The sequence below is a fragment of the Lepus europaeus genome, chromosome 4 (genome assembly GCF_033115175.1).
Source record: "Lepus europaeus isolate LE1 chromosome 4, mLepTim1.pri, whole genome shotgun sequence".
Classification (NCBI taxonomy): domain Eukaryota; kingdom Metazoa; phylum Chordata; class Mammalia; order Lagomorpha; family Leporidae; genus Lepus; species Lepus europaeus.
Genome location: NC_084830.1, coordinates 3,406,859 through 3,427,732, shown reverse-complemented (window position 1 = coordinate 3,427,732; position 20,874 = coordinate 3,406,859). Strand labels below are relative to the sequence as shown.

Sequence of the window (20,874 nt, the reverse complement as noted above, 5' to 3'; positions counted from 1 at the left end):
CGATGGCAGGGCCAGCTGAGGGGTCGGGAGCAGGATGCATGAGGGGAAGGTGAGCTGGGGGTGGGATGCACTGTGCACCCACTCTGAGGACCCACAGGTGGGCCGGGCAGGTCACCCACCGTGGGCAAGGTTTGAGGGCCAAGGCGGGTCCCTTCACGGAGGATGCAAAGCATTCTTGTCTTAGTTTTGTGTTTTCAGATTTGTGTTTGTGAATAAATAGGTAAATATTTAGTATTTAATGCCCGCTGTATCATATATGTGCAACCACAACACATACACATATGCACACATGTAGCTACATGTACCTATACTCACACAATACATGAGGGCTCTTTATTTAATTTCGTTCTGTTTCAGTGCTTAGCGCAAACGGTCTTTCTGCAAGGGTCATGCAAACACAACAACAAAACCAGAAGTCACAGCCCAGACTGTGTTCTGTGAGCGTGTTCTATGGTAGAAAACCCATGACCTTCAGGTTACCAGGCTGAGGAGGGTTCCGTGGGTGCAGGCCCCGCCCAGAACTCAGCTCCACAGACTGCGAGTCCCCAGCTCTCCGGGACTCTCTGCAGGTCCATGTGACTTCGGAACTTGGAGAACTATGATCACCCTCTTCTCGAGGCAGAGTTCACAGAGCCTCCATGCACAGATGCCAATACAGGAGAAGCTAATAGCCCCGCGCCACAGCCAGGCCTGGTTCCAGCCCCACCACGAAAGCTGGGCACCGGTCAGACGGCTGCTGTCCTAGTCTATGTCCAGGGGTGAAGAGGGGACACCCGGAGCCCAGCACAGGGTTTGGGGCACACAGGAAGCCATGAGAGCAGAGCAGGGAATCCAGCTGCCCAGACTCAAACTCTGGCTCCTCTCCTTCCCAGCTGGGCAGTTCTGAGAGGATGTGCAAACTCTCCGAGCTGGGGTGGCCGTGGCTACAGCCGCTCCCTCACAACGGCGCACCCAGAGATGTGTCTGGTGCACCGCACACGGTAACCAACACTGCCCTCACTTGCTCCGCTTTCCTTCCCTCCGCTGGTCAAATCCTGCAGAAGACCTGGTGCCAGTCACGTGCAAGCAGGCCAGAGGGGGCCAAGCAGGCCAGAGGGGCCAAGCAGGCCAGAGGGGCCCAAGCAGGTGCCAAGGGGGCCAAGCAGGCCAGAGGGGCCCAAGCAGGCGCCAAGGGGGCCAAGCAGGCCAGAGGGGGTCAAGCAGGCGCCAAGGGGGCCAAGCAGGCCAGAGGGGCCCAAGCAGGCCAGAGGGGCCCAAGCAGGCGCCAAGGGGGCCAAGCAGGCCAGAGGGGGCCAAGCAGGCGCCGAGGCCGGCGCTAGTTCCAGGCCCCATCAGGATGCACACTAGTCTGCCTGTGTCCCTGAAAATGACAGAGGCCTGGCCGTCCCCTTCCCAGCATGACACAGGACCTCTGACAGGCTCTCTGGTTCCCCCCTTTGTGCCATCAATCGCCTTCATCCGCAGCTGGCACTGCGCTCCCAAGACCACACACCCATTTTTAAACCATTGTCAGGGGGCTAGTGCTGTGGTAACGGGTAAAGCCGCTACCTGCAGTGCCAACATCCCTTATGGGCGCCGGTTCAAGCCCAGCTGCTTCACTTCCAATACAGCTCTGCTCTGGCCTGGGAAGGCAGGGGAGGCTGGCTCAAGTCCTTGGACCCCTGCACCCGCGTGGGAGACCCGGAAGAAGCTCCTGGCTCCTGGTTTCGGAATGGCCCAGTTCTGGCCATTATAGCCATTTGGGGAGTGAACCAGTGGATGAGAGATCTGTCTCTCTCTCTTTCTCTGCCTCTCTGTAACACTGCCTTTCAAATAAATGAATAAATCTTGAAAAAAAGTTAAAAACAATTCATTGTCTATTTGTGTCTGGAGAGGCAGGAGCCTTTGCCTCTTCCACAAGTATCCCTGGAAGACGATCAAGCCTACGTGGTTACCTGGCAACCAGGAGCCAGGCCACAGATTGCAAGACAAAGAAATAAGACAGGTTGAACACCTGGAATCTGAGAATGTGGAGACAGGAGGTGTGGGAGGTGAACAGGGTGCCGTCAGGAGAGCAGGTACGGGCTTTCCAGGCCTCCGGCCACCAGCCTCGAGCAGCCCCCACCCCACACTGGCCAAGGCTGGGACATGCACCCAGCTCCAGGTGTGACCTGGCCAAGTCTCTTTCCTTTTCTGGGCCTCAGACTCAACACCTCTCAAGTGGCAAGGGTGTCACCAAGAAGCAGGCGCACACGGCAGCAGTACTGAGGCCACAGAAGGCAGAAACCCCAGGTGGCTCTGCTCAGACCCCGGCGAGACGCTCAGCACGTTCAGGAAGCACCATGCTCAGGAACCAGCGAGCGGTCACCACACTCCAGGACTGCTGAACCAGGGCACAGCCTGCACGGCCACCCCGAGCCCCGACAGCCCCTCCTCCTGGCCTGGCACACCTGCTGTCTACACCTAGCCCGAGAGGTTCCTTCTTTCCTGAATTCTGCCTCACCACCTCCAGCAGGTGGAGTCCACTCAGTGCTGCGAGGGTGCCTCAGCCCCACCGGTGGACTTCGGGTCCCTTTGGGGCTCAGGTGCCTGTCCTGAGTCACCATTCAGGAAGGGACACTGGCTTGAACTGGGGTGCTCATGGCTGGGTGCCTGCAGGGTCCTTTGCTCACAGGAGCCTTGAAGTGGGCTCCATTCACTGCCCCCAGCCGCCCACGCTTCTGGTTGCAGAGGGGACAGCAAAAGTGCCACCGGTCATGACCCACAGAGACGCTCCACCGAAGCTGGCCTTCTACTGCGAACTAAGCAAACCGGAGCTGTGCGCAAGAGTTCATGCTTCCAGAATAGAGGAAATAGAGGCATCTGGATGGTGACACGCCAAAGCCTCAGAGGCGGGAAACTAAGGCTTCCTCCCAGTGGTAGCATTCGGCTTCCCGACCAGAGCCAGGTCTGCACCACATGACAGGGCCTGAAGCCAGCTCTGCCCCAGGAGGCCAGCCAGGTGCTGGGACAGACCCCAGGGTTCTTGAGGGTGGAGGAGGGAAGTCCCCCAGGGAGCCGACGATGGCTCCCGTCCCAGCCCAGCCTTCTGTGTTTGCTGAGACCCACTGCCCCAAGGCCCATCCAGGCAAAGGCCAGCAGCCCTGCCCTGCAGGAAATAAGCTCACAGTCAAGTGCAGGACATCACAACAACTCCAGGTGGGTTTTCACGGAGACAGCCTAACAAATTCAAACCCATCCATTCTAAACCAAAATTCCTGAGGAGGTGGGGTTCCTTCCCCACGCTGCAGTTCCTCTCTTTCAGGACACCTATGGGGCCCTCTGGGCCTTGCCCCAGTCACTAGGGCCATGAGGGACTGGAAGCCCCCAGCAGCCCATGTTCACAGCACAGCAGCCCATGATGCCCGAGGCACTGATACACTTGTCAGAGCTCAGGACCCAGTCTCAGCTTTGCACATCATGAGGCCGCAGGGCCTGTGTGGGCACCCACAGGGCACGAGCAGAGGAGAGATTCTGACCCCACAGAGATTAGTGAGGACAAGAAAGCAACCTCATGAATGACAGTCTGGCAATGTCAAGAGTGGCCGACGGGGCTGGTGCTGTAGCGTAGCAGGTTAAAGCCCTGGCCTGTGGTGCCAGCATCCCATATGGTACCGGTTCGAGTTCTGGCTGCTCCACTTCCAATCCAGCTCTCTGTTATAGCCTGGGAAAGCAATGAAAGAAGGCCCGAGTCCTTGGGCCCTTGCACCCACGTGGGAGACCTGGAGGAAGCTCCTGGCTCCTGGCTTCAGAACAGCACAGCTCCGGCCATTGTGGCCACTTAGGGAGTGAACCAGTGGATGGAAGACCTCCCTTTCTCTCTCCGGCTCTACTTCTCTATGTAACTCTGTCTTTCAAATAAATAAAATAAAAATCTTAAAAAAGAAAAAAAGAGTGGCCAGCGTGCCCAAGAAGGGCAGAGGGCAAGGCCAGGCGTGTGGGGATGGAAGCTGGGGGCAGAGGCAGGGTAAGATCACCTTGGGCGGCAGTGGTTTGCTTTCTCATCTCCATGGCAACGGGCAATTCAGGTCCCTCTGCCCAACCCTCTGCTTCCTCTTGGTTTTCATAATCGACTCCCTCTTCATCCCAGCCCCCCTCCCCGGGACCCCCTTCCTCCACGTACACCCACATGGAGGGACCTGCCTGCATCCCCTCTCCAGTGCAGGGCTGAGGACCAAGGGAAGCTGGGAGGGGAGACAGGAGGTGAGGCACAGCCTGGATCAAGCCGGCGGAGCTCAGGAACTAGGGGCGGGGCCTCCTGCTCCCTCCTGTTGCTGTTTGTGCAGCCTCAGCAACACTGAGGTGCAGTGATCAGTGATCCAGAACCTTCCATCTACCAGGTACACACCTGATGACAGCCGCTGCTCACGCCAGGAACTTCCCGCCTCTTCTCCTGCTCACTGCCTGAAACAGGGTCTGTCTTATTCTTGACCATTTTCTCCCTCCTTCCCGCTAACTCAATGACCACTGAACAAATTCTGACTGCAAGTCCTGCCTGACTGTGTGCACATAAACCCTCTCGCGCCTCACACGTCCACATCCCCAGGACCTCGAGATGACCTCACGTCCTGTTCATGAGGAAAACCCACCCCATCAGTGGGGGCTCTGTGTCTTGTTACTGCAGAGCACATCTGGGCTGCACACCACCCGCACCCCGACAGCACAGGACCCTGTCCCACTTAGTGGAGCACGGCTCTGCCTCCTCCTGTGACGGCTGGCGCTGGGAGCAGGAAGCAGATCAGACTTGGCACGGCCCTCTTGGTCTGGCACTTGCCTCGGGCTCCAGCCTCCTCCCGCACACACACTCCTCATTGCTGGGCTCAGGCCACCTGCCCCTCAGAGAGCTTCACACAACCTGGCATCCGCAGGCCTGCTCTGCCCCACTGCCCCCTTAGCCTAGTGAACTCCCTCCTGCTCCTCTCCACTCAGACACCTCAGGACACCCTGGCCTGTGTCCTGAGCACGCAGAGGATGCTCAGCTCCACTCTCACTGGCTTGCACGGCGTCTGTCACGGCTGTGACTCTGGGTGCAGTCACCTGGCGAGTGACGGCTGCCTCTGAGACAGTCAGTCCCTCTCCTCCTGTGGGCCCCAGCGTCCCTGGCCCTGAACTCAGAGAGGCTTTGACAAGGCCTGTGACTCACTCATGGGCCATCCAACGAGCCAGGATCAGAGCCCAGGGCCGTGTGAGGTCTGGGCCCAGCCCTCTCTGTTGCACCCCAGGTCCTGGCCTGGAAGTTGGTTTACAGCTTGTGCTCAGGAAACAACCACTGAAAGGAGTGAGTCCCACGCTGAGCAGGGACCCGACGCTGTAGCTACCTGCTGTCCATGCAAGGACAGCTTCCTTCCCTGGGACACTGGGCTGAGCACCAGTGTCCTGCTGAGGGGCCTCTGATATCTGCATGCCTCCTCTGCTCTGGGTCAGCCACCTAAAAACACCTGCTCCTTCCTCCAGCTGCAATAAGCAAACACAGCAGCCTGTAAGTTCTGGAAGCTCCCAGGCTCCCAGCAGCTCAGCCCTCACAGGCTGGTGTGAGCTGGCCGGGCTTCCCTGCCCCTGCCCACTCCTGTACGGCTGCACGGCTGTCCAGCAGCACAGGTGCAAAGGAGGAGCTGGCGTCTGCCTAGGCCCTGGACCGGGACCTTCTCCTTGGCCCACTCTGGACAAACTAGGCCCCAGGGTCCTGCAGAGACTGCAACTTGCGTGATTTTGATACTTAGAGCCTCTGACTCTTGGTCTCCTTGGTCTTTGGTCACCCGGCAAAGTAGAGGTGACAACGTCCACCCTGCTGCCACCTGATCACACACCTGTGCCCTCAAGAAAACAGGGCTGAGGCATCTGCAGGATCTGGCCCCCTCTCAGAGGGAAGGCGTGTGCATGTGTCCTGCTCTGCAGAGACTCCATGGGAAACCCACGCGTGGATCTCACAGTCATTTTTGCATCCAATAAACGTCTCCTTCTAGTTCTGTCTTCCCCACAAACTTTGTCAAGTGCCCAAGTGTCTGTCATTAGATTCCCCAGAGGCCTTGACACCAGGCAGCCTCAGCCCTGCTCTCCAGCACAGATGCCACGTCTGGTAGGCACTCGGGCCAGACAGAAATAGTGCATATGGCACATCGCCCCCTCTTCTGCCCATCGCAGGCTGGGATCAGAGCTCACCATGCAGGGGCAGCGCCCACAAGGGAAGGGGCCGGACGGAAGATGGTTCTGTCGGGAGAAAGCGCAGGCTGCTTGCTGCGTTCGAGGAGAACGACTAAGGCCCTGCCTCCCTCCCACCCCACTGGGACTTCTTCCACTAAAACTGGCACATTTGCTTCCGGTGTGAGGACCGGCCTGCGATCGGCCACTGTCTCAGGGAGCCAAGGTTACTCAGCTGTTTTTTTCCAGCTGTGGGACTGGATCCAGCGCCTGGGGACGGAGCAGCAGCCTTGGCCTGGGGGCGAAGGACGCCTGTCAAGAGCTGCTGGGAAAGGTCAGGGGCTGAGCCTTTGAAGTCCCTTCCTGGCCACCTTTGAAGGTCCGGCTTCAAAGTGGCCCGGAGGCCGGCTCCCCTGGAAGGAGCCTTTCCTCTGGCATTCCCCCAAGTGGGGAGTGGGTACTGGTCCCCAGGCTGCAGGAGCTGAGGCCCAGGCTGACCCACATTGGCTCCAGACCTCCTTTTTCCTCTAAGAAACTCCACATCTGCTCTCTGCATAGTCTCCATGGGGCACCTGCTCTGCAAGGTTGAAGAACAGAGGCAGAGCCAACCCCTTCTGGCAGGCTCCTCGTCCCTCAGCCACGGAGTCTGGGGTCTCTGGTCCCTGTGTGTGAGGCCAGGGAGGGACTCCACACCCGGCCACTCTCAGCTTGGCCCAGGAGGACAGGCGAAACAGCCCTTTCTCTTCACCTCCTTCCCACAGCCTCCACAGCCCCCACAGCCCCAAGCCACATGCTGGGGCCCCTCTGCAGCCAGTGCAGGGTCCACAGTGCCTCTCCCCTCTCCAGTGTGTGCCAGGGCCTCCCAGGAAGATCCACAACCTCAGGTACAGGCCCTGCTTTCATCTCTATAGGTTGTCCCAAGAACACCAACAGAGGCTCATCTGGCTCACCTGCTCTGTGAGCAGCCCAGGACCTGGCTGCATCTGAGCACAGTACAGGACCTGGATGCCTCGCAGGTGCAGTGCCATGGCCATGAAGGGACAGCTTCCAGGGCTCTCAGCGTCAGCTGAGCCGAGCAGCAGGGACTATGCCCAGGCTCAACTGCATCACAGCAGAGGGGACACGTGGGGGATCCCCCAGCATGGGAACAAGCAGGGCATGGCCAGCTTTCGTGCTCTCGCTGCGCACCAGGTAGGAGCTCCTGAAGCCAACAGGTTTCTGCAGGTGAAATCTAGGGTACAGCTTCAAGCTGACCATTTTACTGGCCCGTAGGTAGCTCAGCTCCTGCCGTTCCTGGACCAGGCCTCAGGTGGGACCCAGCAACTGTGGGGAATGCGTGACAAGATGCCCATGCAGCACTTCCTATCCAAGCATCCTGCGGCATCCCTCCCTCACGCACGGCTCAGCAGGTGCACCTGACAAGCTGTTTCCACCGTTGAGAAAGGTGAGACCGTGAACGGGTCAGTACTGGGAGGGAGGGCAGGGATGGCCCCCGGCCACGGCCTGCTCGTCCCGCCTGGACGCTGCCTGTCTGATTGCTGCAGCTAAGAATAGATCTGCCACCAACAGCACAGGGAGGGGCCTGCCAGGCTCCGCAAGCAGCGGCGTCCTCACCCTGGCAGACTAGAAATAGAACCCGGGATTTGGGGTTGCAGCCAGCATCGCCCCAGATTGCCAGAAGCCTGGCGGTTCCCTGCCAGAATGGGTCCACAGAGCTCAGGGGACTTAACACCCACCAAAGACAGGGCAGGAACACTGGCCTGGCCCTGGGAAATCGCCCACCCTTCCAGGCCCTCCACGTCCTCCCCGCTGCCCTTACGGGGAACATAGGGCTTGGTTTAGCTCCCTGTGGATGGGTCTCCTTGCCCTCGAGGATGCCCGTGGGGTTGGGGGAGAAAAGGAGGCTGGCAGTGACTCCCAGAGCACCACTGACACACAGGTCTACTCCTGGGTCTTAGGGCAAGGCATCTGCTCCAGGTCAGAACACTGGGACTGGAACCCAGGTCAGCTGCCTCCTGAGTCCACCAAGCAGGGGATGGGGCTGCAAGCCGTGGGAAAGGAGAGGGAGGCCAAGGCTGCACGTGCAGATGGGGCTATGTGGGAGTGGGTGTTGCCTCTGGAGAGGCAGCTGCACTCCAGGGTTTTCCCCAGCACCTGTGCGGACCCAGCAGCACCCTGCAACAGTGTGGTAGCTGGGGAGGGGCTCCAGGGTGGGACAGCAGGTGAGGAACAGCCTGCCTGAAGCCCTGGCAGCACAGGCCCCAAATGCAAACCTCTGGGCTGCTCCTTGATGACAGGAGCTGACCGGGCTCTGGGGCTGGGAAAGCCACTGCTCTCTGGGGAAATCGCTTGGAAGTGGCCAAGAACTCAGAGATGGGAAGAGAGGTGGCCACTCCTGGGCTGCACAACACCTGCCGGCCACTGCCCAGCCCAAAAGACAGCCAATTTCTCCTGCTGTGGTCTTCATGGCTCAGAACCCCCCCCCCCATAGCCTCAGCAGGTGCTTGCAGAGTAATAGATGCCTGGGGTCTCAACAACGCCCTGTCTGGTGGGCTTCATTCACCATACTCCTGGGCACCCAACCATCTGCAGCCAGGGGCTTGGCCAACCCCTCTCTCCCTCTGAGACAGCTTCCCCACCACAAGCCTGGGGTACACTGGGGTGGCTCAAGGAGACATGCACTCAGCGGGTGCCCGAGATTCCTTCCTGAGCCGTCCTTGGCCAGGGCATCCAAGAAAAACAAGAGGTTCCACCCAGCGGTACAGTGAGTCTCAGCTGGCTGTGTCCATACGTCCCACTCAATTACTCTTATCTCCAGCAACAACAGACGCCTTCTCCCTCTGTGTCCTTCAACACAAGAGTTTCAAACTGCTGCACCATTCAGAGACACAAGTTCCTGCTAGATGGACGCACCAGGGGCTAATTTTAAAAAAGAAACAATGAAGAAAAAAAAAACAACTGGGGAAAAGAATAAAAACCCCAACCCTTATTTTTAGCATGCCATACTGGTGTATCTCGAAATCTGCCTTCGCACTCCAGGGATGGAGCACACCTAGGACACGGTGTCACACGCCACCTCCTGCTGCTAGCCCCATAAAGACAACAGACGCACACACCAGCCCTGTGACAGCCCGGCTGTGGACTGAGAGGGGCACGGGGGCCAGGGCGGTGGCGTCTGCAGGGCAGGCGCTGTTTTCCTGGTTGTGATGGGGAAGTCAGCCATGGGAAGAGCCCTGGATGGCCAAGTCCAGTCCCCTCGCCTGGCCTGCCGCTTCTGCTGGGACCGAGCGCTGCATCCCGCAGTCATTCACCAGCACGACGTCCCTTGCCCTTTGCAGACTTGGGGTTATGGCAACCATGAGGATACGGGCATTCGAGGGTGCGGACCACAAACATCACGAGTTCAAGGGTAGCAGCATGAGCACCGTAGAAACACATCTGTGGGCTCTGCCCGGAAGCGCCCGAAACTTCGGAATGAAGAAGCCCTCTGAGACCTGGGCTTGATTTGTATCTGTGCTAATTAGCATCCATTCAAGCCGGCAGTCTCAATTCACTTGATTTCACTGTGATTAGACGGCAGCAGAGGATAAACTCAGGGAGCCCAGCAAGAGAAGTTGTCACCGCACTTCAGGCCGTCCACAGGTTGGATGGGGACCCGGGGCAAGGGCTGCCCCTCACAGATGAGCAGGGACCCTCTCCCTGCCAGGGGATTCTGGCCCAGGGACTCTGGTCTGGTGGGTTCAGAGGCCGTGACCCCAGCAAGCCTGGCCTTCGTGAATCGGGCCACTTCCCTCTCCCGCCTTCCCTCCTTCGTTCCTTTCTTCAGCAAGTTTCACTGCAGGCTTCCTCTCTCCCAGTCATTCAGTAAGCACGCATGTTCTACCTTCTCCGTGTTCTGAGTTCAGAGAGAGCACAGGACACAATCACGGAAGAATCAGGAAGGGCCAGGCCCACTGTGGGGGCGGAGCGGGGAGCAGGGACAGGTGGATTTGAGGAGAGCCACAGCTGACCAGGCAGGAGCGTGAGATGGGGCAGGGGAAGGAGCCATACAGGCCCAGGCACAAGCCTGCGACACAGGCAGACAACAGCGCCTCTCACATGACTCAGTGGTAGGATGGGGCTGTGGCCCAGGAGGAGGGGGTTCCAGGGGCACAGGAAGGGTGAGGGACACTTGCACAGTAAAGCTCCATCCTCGCAGTGTGGGATCTGCCCTACGTGGGTCTCGGAGCTCATGGAGGGCAGGAGGCATAAGGAGGGTAGCCCAGCCCAGGCACTGGTGCTCACTGGGGAGTGGCCAGCAGTGTCCATGGGGCATGTCCTACAAAGGGACAGGAGGGGTGGAGATAGGACACTGGTTCCACGGAGAGGACCTGCACACACCCAGGTGGGGCGAGAATACAGAACACGTGAGCATTTTTGAAGAATAATCCAGGGGGGCTGGCACTGTGGTGTAGTAGGTTAAGCCACTGCCTGTGACACTGGCATCCCATATGAGTGCTGGTTCAAGTCTCACCTGCTCTGCTTCCAATCCAGCTCCCTACTGATATACCTGGGAAAGCAGCAGAGGATGGCCCAAGTGCTTGGGCCCCTGCCACCCATGTGGGAGACCAGGATGGCATACCAGGATCCTGACTTCAGACTGGCCATTGCGGCCATTCAAATAAACAAATTAATTTGGATTAAAGTGAAAAAGAACCATCCAAACGGGGAAGTCTTTCTAAGTATAACACAAAAACCGGAGAGATTTCTTAAGAGATTGCTCAGTTCGCAATAAACATCCCATCGTGTGACTCACTCTGGAGAGGAATATTTACAAGGCTATTTATTGCAACAGTGTTTGTAACAGCAAAAGAGGAGAAGCAACTTAAGCACCCACCAGAAGAGGCAGAGAGGCAGGATGGGGACGGGCTGGACGCAGTGGCTCGGATGCAGGCTGCGGGCCTGCAGGGCTGGGAAGGCTGCCGCCCAGGACGCAGAGCCCAAAGGACAGGGTGGCTGACCACGGCTGCCGCTGGGGCCGAGAAGCAGCAGACCACGCCTGGAAACCGGAGCAAAGCAGGGACAGCTGTACGTAGACAGAACTGGGACGTCCTTTGCACGTCTTAAATTCTGAAGCACATTCCTGCACGTTTTCATTTTGCAAAATAAAGAAGCCAAACACACACCTGTGTGGCCTGGGCCCCATGGAGGCTGAGGCCGGAGGCTCCATCCCAGGGGGCTGCTGTGGATCACTGGCTCACATCTGAGAGCAGAGGTGTCTCCTGGCCTTGTGGCTGTCTCGCTGTAACCTGGGTGCCTGCTCCCACTGCGGTGGCTACACCAAGAGCTGATTTCAGCCTACTCATACAAGCTCTTGGCTTGTCAGGGCTGTACCCTGGCACCTGCTGCTCTCTGCAGACTCCAGACTCCTTTCCTTTGCCTTTCCTGAAAACCTGAAAACTCCACTCACGCCTGCCCTCTTACTCAACACGTGGCAGGCAGGTGTGTTGGATAAGTGTTCACACTGCATCCCTCGTCTCTTGTTGGATGATCTGCCCGGCCCAGGGAGCCAGAAGGTACTGGGGACACACTGGCTCACCACAGGCCACAAGGGAGGACTGTCGGAACAAAGTGTGCTGGGAAGGTCCCCACCGCCCACAGAATTGGCCCCTGCTGCAGTCCCACCCACGGAGAAGCCTCTTGAAGAAGCCAGCAGCGGCAAGGGGTTAACAAGAGGTGAGGCACCCCAGAGGCAGCCCCCAGGTCCAGACTGACTACCACACAGAATGTGCTCAGTAGCACTTGCTCGATGGCCGGGTGAACGGACAGGTGGGTGGACGGGTGAGAAGGTTGAAGGGGATAGGGTGCGGATGGATGGACAGACAGCTGGACAGACAGATGGATTGAGGAGGGAGGATGGATATGTCTATACCTGGGTAGGTGGGAGAATGGATGAGTGGGTAGATGGGAAGCTAGTTAGGTGAGTGAAGGGGTGACTGTAGAAGGAACAAGAAGTCTGCACCATGCTCGGAGGCTGGTGTCTTGCGTTAGCTGATTTGCTGGGAGCCCTGAGTGGGTCCATCACCTCTCTGAAGCTCATGTTCCTCTTTGACAGGGGATGCTTGCCTCTCTCCTTCACAAGAGGCCAGGAGTCATACGTGAACACTCACCACGGAGCCAGCAGCTATCTTCCAGAGCCATGGGCTGCACGGGACTCCCCTTCCCCAGCTGCTCCCTCACCCCATGGCCACCCAGTCCTTCCATTCCCTGTCACTGTGCTGGGCCACAGGCGTGGATCAGGCCCTGCTGTGTCCAAGGCCTGTGGGCAGCTGCTCGAGGACCAGGCCCCTCCAGATGGACCCAGGAAGCCCTGCAGACCACCTGCAAGCTGCCAGCACTGTCACTGCTCCCACAGAGCTCAGTCTTGGAGGACAGACGAGGGAGCAGGCGAGAGGCCTCCGAGTGGTAAGGGAGGAGACGGTACACCCTTGGTGGCAGTGGTGACAGCTTCCCACAGGAGGATGGCAGAGCTTGGGGGAGCTCCGTTATCTCAGCTGGAGGGGGCTGGGGGCTGGGGCAGCACCCTGCACTTGCTTTGTTCTGGGCCCTGCTCCTGCCCTCTGTACTTGAGTACCCTCAGGGCCCTGGCTCAGAAACACTTGTTCCCAATCAGACCCTTGGCCCTGGAACAGAGCTCAGCCCAGCCAGCATCGCCCCACGTTCTTTGCTAGCACTGGAGTAAGACAGAGGCAGGGGCTGCGCCAGGCTCAGGAAGGCACCCACACCTGGTGCCTTGTAGGGAACTCAGAGGGACCCACACTATGTCACTGATGTGGCTGGCAGGTGAGTGGATCGGTACAACTTCCCCAGAGCCACGCCAGCCACAAGCACACAGGTCCTCAGGAAGCTCGCTCACACCACACCCCTGACCCTGCTCGAGACTGAGCCCTAGGAACCCCCCAAGCCTGCCACAAGCCACAAGCCCAGGATTACCGATGGGGAAATGAAACCACTGACGACAAACAAGAAGGGATCGCCTGAGTGCACGTGGGCACGTCAACATGGAACCAGTGAGGTCATGTGGACAAGTAACCGCGATGCCGTGGCTCAAATCTGGCCATGCACACGTGGGAGGACGGCCTTCTTCACTGATGTTGTCATGTAGTCAGCGCCCCCTCCCCGGGCACCACCTGGTTGCAGGGGACATGGGCAGGCACCAAGGGAAACCTCAGGGGAAACCCACAGCGCAAGGGCTGTGGGAGGGCACAGCAGCACCAGAGCTCAACTGAGAGGGGTCTGGGACATCCAGAACTAGAGAGCTGGATGGGATTACAGGGGCAGCTGGTGCAATGGCCCGTGCGAACAGGCTGTCCAAGGCCACAGGGACAAAGGACAGCAGGTGATGGAGTCTGGAGACAGCGCCCTAGGAAGATGCAGTGGGTGAGAAAGGAGGAGCAGGTACGAGGCTGGCAGCAGGGCACTGGCAGCCAGGGAGAGCTCTCTGAGCCCCGCCACAGGGGGCCCCTGCAGGGCCCCTGCAGCCTCCCAGGGCCCCAGAAGCACCTTGGGCAGGAAGCCAACACAACACAGTTGGAAGATGGCCCTGAGCTACAGTGAGCACCACAGGCAAAGCAGCAGGCCTGGTGGTGGGGACACCCCGTGGGACAGCTCCTTGCAGACGATGCCTGTTCCCGAGGGACTGCGCAGAATCCAAAGGGTGACACACACATCACTCAGCTCTCAAGGGGAAGATGATCAGGGCAAGTAGTCCCCCAGGGGTTATCTTAGACGAGGGTGTCCGTGGCAGCACAGGGGCTAGAGGGGAGAAGAGGCACAGCCATGAGGGGACGTGTGTGGAAGCGAGGGGAAGGGGCCAGGTGCCTCTCAAAGCTGCAGCAGGGCACAGAGACAGAGGGGCAGCAGGAACAGCAGGCGGTGACCTCCAAGCACAGGCGCTAGGGGCTGGGGCTTTTTCCTGCATAGGGATTTTTATTTTTTGTCTTCACTTTTTATTGTTTTCATAAATAAATAAAATCATTACTCCTGGAAAGAAGAACAAAAGAAGAGTCCTCTCTCGATCTGTGCCCAGAGACACCAGAGTCACAGGAAGATGTCCCTGAGTCTCCTACTGCCCGGCCAGCAGGGCCTCAGGCCAGACGCTACCAGCCACGGCTGCACTCTGAGGAAGTGGTCCTCGGCCCCAGCAGAGCAGCCTCCGGGCCTCACGGAAACCACCTGGCCCAGCTGCCCCCAGAAAGCTGGCCTCATCGATGGCCTCAGAAGTGCTGACTGCGCTGAGTGGCCGCTGGGCCTGGGAGCAGATGTGGGGAGATACGGGTGACGCTGGGGAAGCCACATTCCAGGGCCACTGCTAGGTTACCCGGCAAGGAGGGGGACTCCGTGGGCAGGCTGCTGCCAGGGAGGCCACATGGAGGTGCTGGTTTCCTTGCCACCTCGCCCGGGCAGTCTGAGATGCAGCTGCACCTGGTGAGCTGTGGTGGCCACTCCGCAGGGACCTCAGGTTAGAAATACACCACCCTTCTCCCAAGACAGCTATGCGTGCCATCTGACAGGAGACGTCTCCCAGTAGAGCTCTTGGCAGCCCCAAGAGGTAGGCCGTCAGCCTCAGAGCCTGCACAGCCTTCCAGCTGCCTGGCTCTCCAGAAGCAGACCTCTGAGTGGAGCTGGCTGGGTGCAGAAGGTGCCGCCGAGAAAGGAGGCGTGGTGGGCTCCATGGCCTCTCCCAGCCGCTGAGTTCTGTCCATGCCCGCAGGATCTGTGCTGTGTCCCCAAGCACAGCACTGGCTCCTTCCCCGCTCTGGCTGTGCCCAGGACACTGGCCAGCTCTCCAGGGCTGTGTGCACCAGCATGGGTGCAGTCTATGGAGCGCTCAACAGTATGTGCCTCTCGCCATGGCAGGGAGTGAGGGTCACTTATTCTGGGGTCCCCCACACCACAAACGGTGCCTGGCTCACAGCTGGCCAATGGGTAGTTACTGAATGATGGACGAATCAGCCAATTGGAGAGCCAGCAAACGCCGTGCAGTGCGAGGTCAGGCCTCACCTCTCTGTTTCCCAGTTGGTGAAAGCGGAAGAGCAATTTGGTCAGAACAAGTGCACGTGAACAGTCTGGGCTCCGCGCCAGGCTCCCCCCGTGTGAGGGAGGGAGCCACGTCCCCTCTGGGACAAGGCAGGGGAGCACCCCTCACACAAGCGACCAGGCGACCACTCCGTCCCTGCTGCTGGCCTCATCCCCACCTCCACCGCAGTCAGATGCGTGCCCCCAGGGGCCCCGCTTGCTGATCACTTGGAGGCTGTGTACTGAAAATATCCACTCCACCATGCAGCTCACACCTCATCTGTATTCACTGGACGTCCCAGAGAGACAGCACAGACCAATCACTGAGGCGTCTAAGAAGACATAAAGAGCTATAAAGAGAAGAGTGCTAGCAGTTGAAGGAGGTGGTGGTGGCTGGCAGAGCAGTGGGACATTCCAATCAGTGTGGCAGAGCTTAGCCCCATTAGTCACCATGGCCAGGTATCTATGGAAACACCAGGAAGACGCGCCTCACAGCAGACTGTGAGGGAGCACACTGGGCTCTGTGACAGGCACAGAGAGGTCTTGCCCCGCCCGCCTCCTGGGCCTACCTGGAGCTGCTTCCAGGACCACTCATGGCCTGAGACAAGCGACGTCTCAGAAGCCACAGCTGACATGCAGACTGAGGGTCGTCAGAGGCCCACTGGACCCTCTACAGCCGCAACACTCAGCCCCAAGCTCGCATCCCCGAACCTCAGCTTCCTCCTCTCCACATCAAGACAGGCAGGGTGATTCCAGTGGTCCTCACGGACCCCGGTCCACCTCCAGTGCCCACAGCATGACTTCTGTGAGCACAAGGGACAGCTCTCCACTGCGATCTAAGAGCTTCTTCAAACCCTACTGAGGCTCTGCGGCCCTCAGCATCTTCATTCTACAGAGGAGCAAACGGAGGCTCAGAGAACAGGCCCACTGGCCCACCCGAGACCCAGCAGAGGCTGGGGGCACCCGAGCATCTAGACCATGCTGAGGCCACACGCTGTGCCCCATGCACACACCACTGCTTAGACTGACATCCGCCAACAGACCGCCGCCAACAGGACCAGATTGTGGTTACCTTGTGCCCATCTGACCAAGCCTCCTTTAGCCTTGAGCGACATGTGTAAAACATGCTTACTACACACGAAACATTGATGTTTCTGTTCAGCATAAAAAGCACACAGGTGTGCACACACATACTACAATCACCTCTCTGAATAGTTACAAGTGGAGAGCAGCAAAAAGACCGGGAAATGCACAAAAATGGGGGGTAGGAAAGGCTGATTTTTCATTGTGTCTCTTGCTGTCTGCCCTGAGGAGGATCCTTGTAGGAAACCGGCTGTCTCCCCCTGGCCGTGCAGTGTTGTGTTGCCCCGTCCCAGAGAGACGCTAACCCTGCAGAGGTGCAGGTCCTCACTCCACTTCCTGCAGGTGACAGGTTTCGCAACATGGTCACTCTAAAGGAGCATCCGTTTTCTTCTTGAATGGACTGTGGGAGGCTGCTCTAAGGCTGCTCTAAGAGTGAATGTGGGGATGCCCAGAAGCAGCACTGCACAGGCACCCACATGCTGTGATCTGCAGCCTCGGCTCACTCTCTGCGGGGACACAGGCAGCACAGTTAGGGGAGCCCACGACATGGAGGCTGGGAGCACAGGAAATGAGCAATCAGCCCTCGGGAGCCCCAGCTTGGGTCTGAGCCGGCTGGCCTGAGAGGGAGATCAATCTAGCGCACAGGGGATGGGGAGGGGATGGTCTTGAGGCTACCTGTGGAGGCCCTACGATGTCACACTCCACCACGGGGCTGGGAAGCAAGCCCAGGGCGAGGCGGACGGAACTCACCTCCTGCCTGGCACCATCACGCTGCGATGGCTGGAATGGCTGGCCCACAGTTGGCGAACTCTGCCTGACCGCTGATCCCCCAAGACCAGCTGGACAGCCCCCCAGCAGCATGCTGAGCCCGGCCCTCCTCCACCCCCAGACGCTGTCTGCAGCCTGCAAGGTGCCCCGGCCTGGGGAGCCAGGCTGCTCCCACCCCCAACAGTCCCCCCACAGCCTCCTGTCCCTGCTACCAGTCTGTGAGCTCCCTGAGGCGACAGAGGAAGAGAGAGCGCGTCAGAAGAAAGCCTGGGCCTCAGAACACTGAGTCTGTGAGCAGCTGCACTTCCTGAACTTTTGGAATCTCCCCACAGCCCTGGGAGGTTGCTGCTGCCACTCTGCCCCGAGACCAGACTGGAGCTCCCGGAACTGGGCCAGCGCCGCCAACCAGGGCGAAGCCAAGGCCCAGCCCCGTCTGCAGGGCTTTGGAGCCTCAGCCACCCTCTAGGGTCTGTGTGTGGCTTCCTCCTCGGCACTGCAGGGCCGGCGCTGTAGGTCAGGTGGCGAGGGTGCTTGCTCGCCTTCCAAGCACAGGGCCCACCAAGATGCTCCCAGGGAAAGTCCTGTTAAGAAAGGGACCCACCTCTCAGCCCAGTCCCCTGGGGGCACTCATTGTGTCTCCTCATAGTCAGACCAGCCTGGGGGCAGGCAGACACCATGGGGCCTGGGGAACGCAGGGGCAGTGACTCTGGAGCCCATGGCAAGATCTGTGGTTTAAAATGTCTCAAGGAGGTGGTGGGACCCAGGTGAGGACCTGACTCCAGGTGAGGTCCCCCTCTCTGCCTCTGCCCTGTGAAGAGTGAGAACGCCACCCCAGAAGTCCAAGTTCCCACAACATCCCTACGTGACCAGCAGTAGCACCCTCGTTTGACAATAAGCATCTCGAGAGCCGTCCACGTGTCACAGCTGCGGCCTAGGAGTCTGTGGCTGGAAAACTGATCTGGCCAGAGAAACACATAAATCTGTGTGTTCACTGGAAACAGACAAACATGATAATGGCTACATAAATCAGGACATGCCCGTCAGGACGATACTGTGCAGGCTCTGTCCGGAGCCACTGCTGTGCCCTAAGGACAGGAATGGGGCCTTGGCTGGGGCCGCGGCTGCAGACCACGGCACAGACCCAGAGGCTGGCAGAGGGTCTCCTGTGGGCCTGGCTCATGTCTCCTTATCAGCAACATCTTCTGGGTCCCTGTCTTACGTTTGAAAAGCTGTGTGCTCTCTCCAGGGCGCAAGTGGCAACTCCTGCATTGTTTGCCACTGTACTGCTGAGCACAGGAAGTGTGCCCAGGCAGCTGACCCACATGCCAACTGCCCACAGCAAGAATGCTGTACGGAAACGGTGCACGCAGCAGGAGAGACACGGACCCCTCCTGAGATCCCTCCCAGCGTCTCTGGCGTCAGAGGCCCTGCACTGGCTCCCTCCAGGGCATGGCACAGCTAGACGCCTCCTTCACTGGAGACTTTATTATTATTATTATTTTTAAGATTTATAAAGGCAGAGTGCCAGAGACAGAGAAAGAGAGAAAGAGAGAGAGAGAGATGTTCCATCAACTGGTTCACTGGCTCAAGTCAGGAGCCTGGAACTCCACTCAGGTCTCCCCCATGGGTGCAGGGGCCCAAGTACTTCAGCCACCTTCTGCTGCTCTCCCAGGTGCATTAGCAGAGAGCTGGATCCGAAGCCAGAACTTGAACCAGTGCTCTGACATGTGTCTGTGCCACAGTGCCGGCCCCAGCTGACACGGGGCACGATGTACTCGGCTTCACTTTTAGCAGCCCTTTCGGGGAACGCAACCCACTTTAGAGCCAGGTGGGCTTGCTGCTCCAAACCTGGTATTACAGGGGGCTTCAAAGAGTTCACAGGCAGAAGGCATGGGAATACATTGATCTCTCTGTGAACCCTTTCAAGCACCCATTTAGAACGAGAACAGATCACGCTGTCAGTCCCCTTGCGGTTTGTAATGGACAACTATTCACAGATCATCTCACCCGCCTCTACTTAGCGCCACCCACCCAGCCACTAGGCCAGGCAGGTGTTCTGTGTCCTTCAAACAAGCAGGGGAATGTGGGGTGGGGGCAGAGGAGCCGGTCCAGGCTACAGCACAAGGAAGCCCAGTCACACCTCAGAACCGTCCTTAGAGTTCCAACACGCTGTGTCTCAAGTCCCAGGCTGAACTGCCAACAACGCAGACAAAACGAGCTGCCCTCCACACTGCTCACCGTCCTCTGACATGCCAACAGGACCCCACAACAGCCCTCTCAAGCTGCCCAAGGACAGAGACAGCACAAGAAGTCAACGCCCGGGCCAACCCCGATGCACCTGCGATCAGCATGAGCCCCAGACGTGGGCGCTGGGCCATTTGCCTTCCTGGCCACACCCCTTCCACACTGCTCCTCCTCCCCAGGACCCCTGGCAGGCACCTCCCTGTTTCCCTCTGAAGGTGACCCGGCTTCCTGCACATGGCAGCGAGCTGTCCAGCTGCTGCCCAGGCTCTGGGGCAGAGCTGAGGGCTGTGGAGGGTCAGTGAGACGATTCCCAGGCCCCTCCCAGGCTTGGCTGCGTGGCTCTTGGATCTGAGCTGATCTTCCAGGGATGACAGGAATATCTGCATGAAGACAGCGGTTTCTCCAGCATGAGTGATTACACCAAGTCCGTGCTCTGCGGCCCACCAGACACAGTCACCAATGCCATCTCCCCATGACTAGTCCGCAGAGCAGCCTGCGTGCTCGGCAGGCTGACACCATGACATCTCGTGATGAAAGCTGGAGGCTCGGGGACCCGACGACTCCCCCCGACCCCCACCCAATACATGGCAAACCCAGAACTGAAATCTGAGACAACTGAAAAGACCCCTGTTCTCAGAGAATGTGGCCCAGACAGGGCCCTCCGCTCCCACCCGATCCCACCTCCCACTCAGAGCCCACAGTAGGCCCCACTCCCCGGGTGTCTCCTCAGCTTCCAGGCGTGCCTGGCCAGCCTGACTCCTGGCTCTGTCCAGAGCTCCCCCAGCTTCACAACTTCTTAAAGGGTATTCTTAGGACCGCTAGGGGAGGGGACAAAGGAGCAGAGGAGGCCTTCATTATGAAGTACTGGACCCTGCCTTCATCCGCAACGCCCCAATGCCCAGGCTGCTTCCGGCCCGGACTGGTGTGGGGCCAGCCTGCACAGCGCCTGGGGTGGGAGAGGCTCAGCTGCCACTTCCTCCAACTCTGCCCCGTGCCCCTCAGGTGTCAGCACCCTCCTCTTCCTCACAGTATGCCTGGAACAGCACCCAGCCAGTCCTCACCCAGGGCAAGGCGTCCCCGAGAGATAGCACATTCGACCCCCAGCGCGTGAGAATGCAAGGCCTCCCCCCGCACCCCTGGGCCTCCTACCCGAACTTTCCCCCGGGTGCCTGCTCCTGAGCACTCCTGGGTCACCCCTAGCCCAGGCTCCAGTGCCATAACACAGGATGTGGCTTGGGGCTGGGCCATGCCTACCCCTCACCTGCTGCCCACCTCCCAGCAGGACCCCTCTGCTCCTTGGCACAGGCCCTGTCCTGCCTGTGACCCATCTCACAGAAGTCTAGCTTACCTCCCCCAAGGACTCTCTCCGCCTATGGATTGAACAGGGCTGGTTTTCAGGGCCCCAGCCCAGCACGGCAGCCAGGAGAGTCCAGGTGTCCGAGAAGCGCCTGTTTCTATCCCGAAGCCCTGGGATCAAGCCCGCATGCCTCCAGCAGGCTACAGGGGCTGTGGAATCCAGCGCATGGCTGGATCAAGAGGAGACGCTCCTTGCCAGCACCTCCATGG

The 20,874-nt window shown here is 59.1% G+C and overlaps 1 protein-coding gene across 2 annotated transcripts in view; it reads right to left on the bottom strand.

Annotated features, from left to right (window-relative positions):
- TRAPPC9 (trafficking protein particle complex subunit 9) overlaps window positions 1–20,874 on the bottom strand; it is a 579,880-nt gene that overhangs the window by 88,060 nt on the left and 470,946 nt on the right. The gene's annotated exons all lie outside the window — the stretch shown is intronic.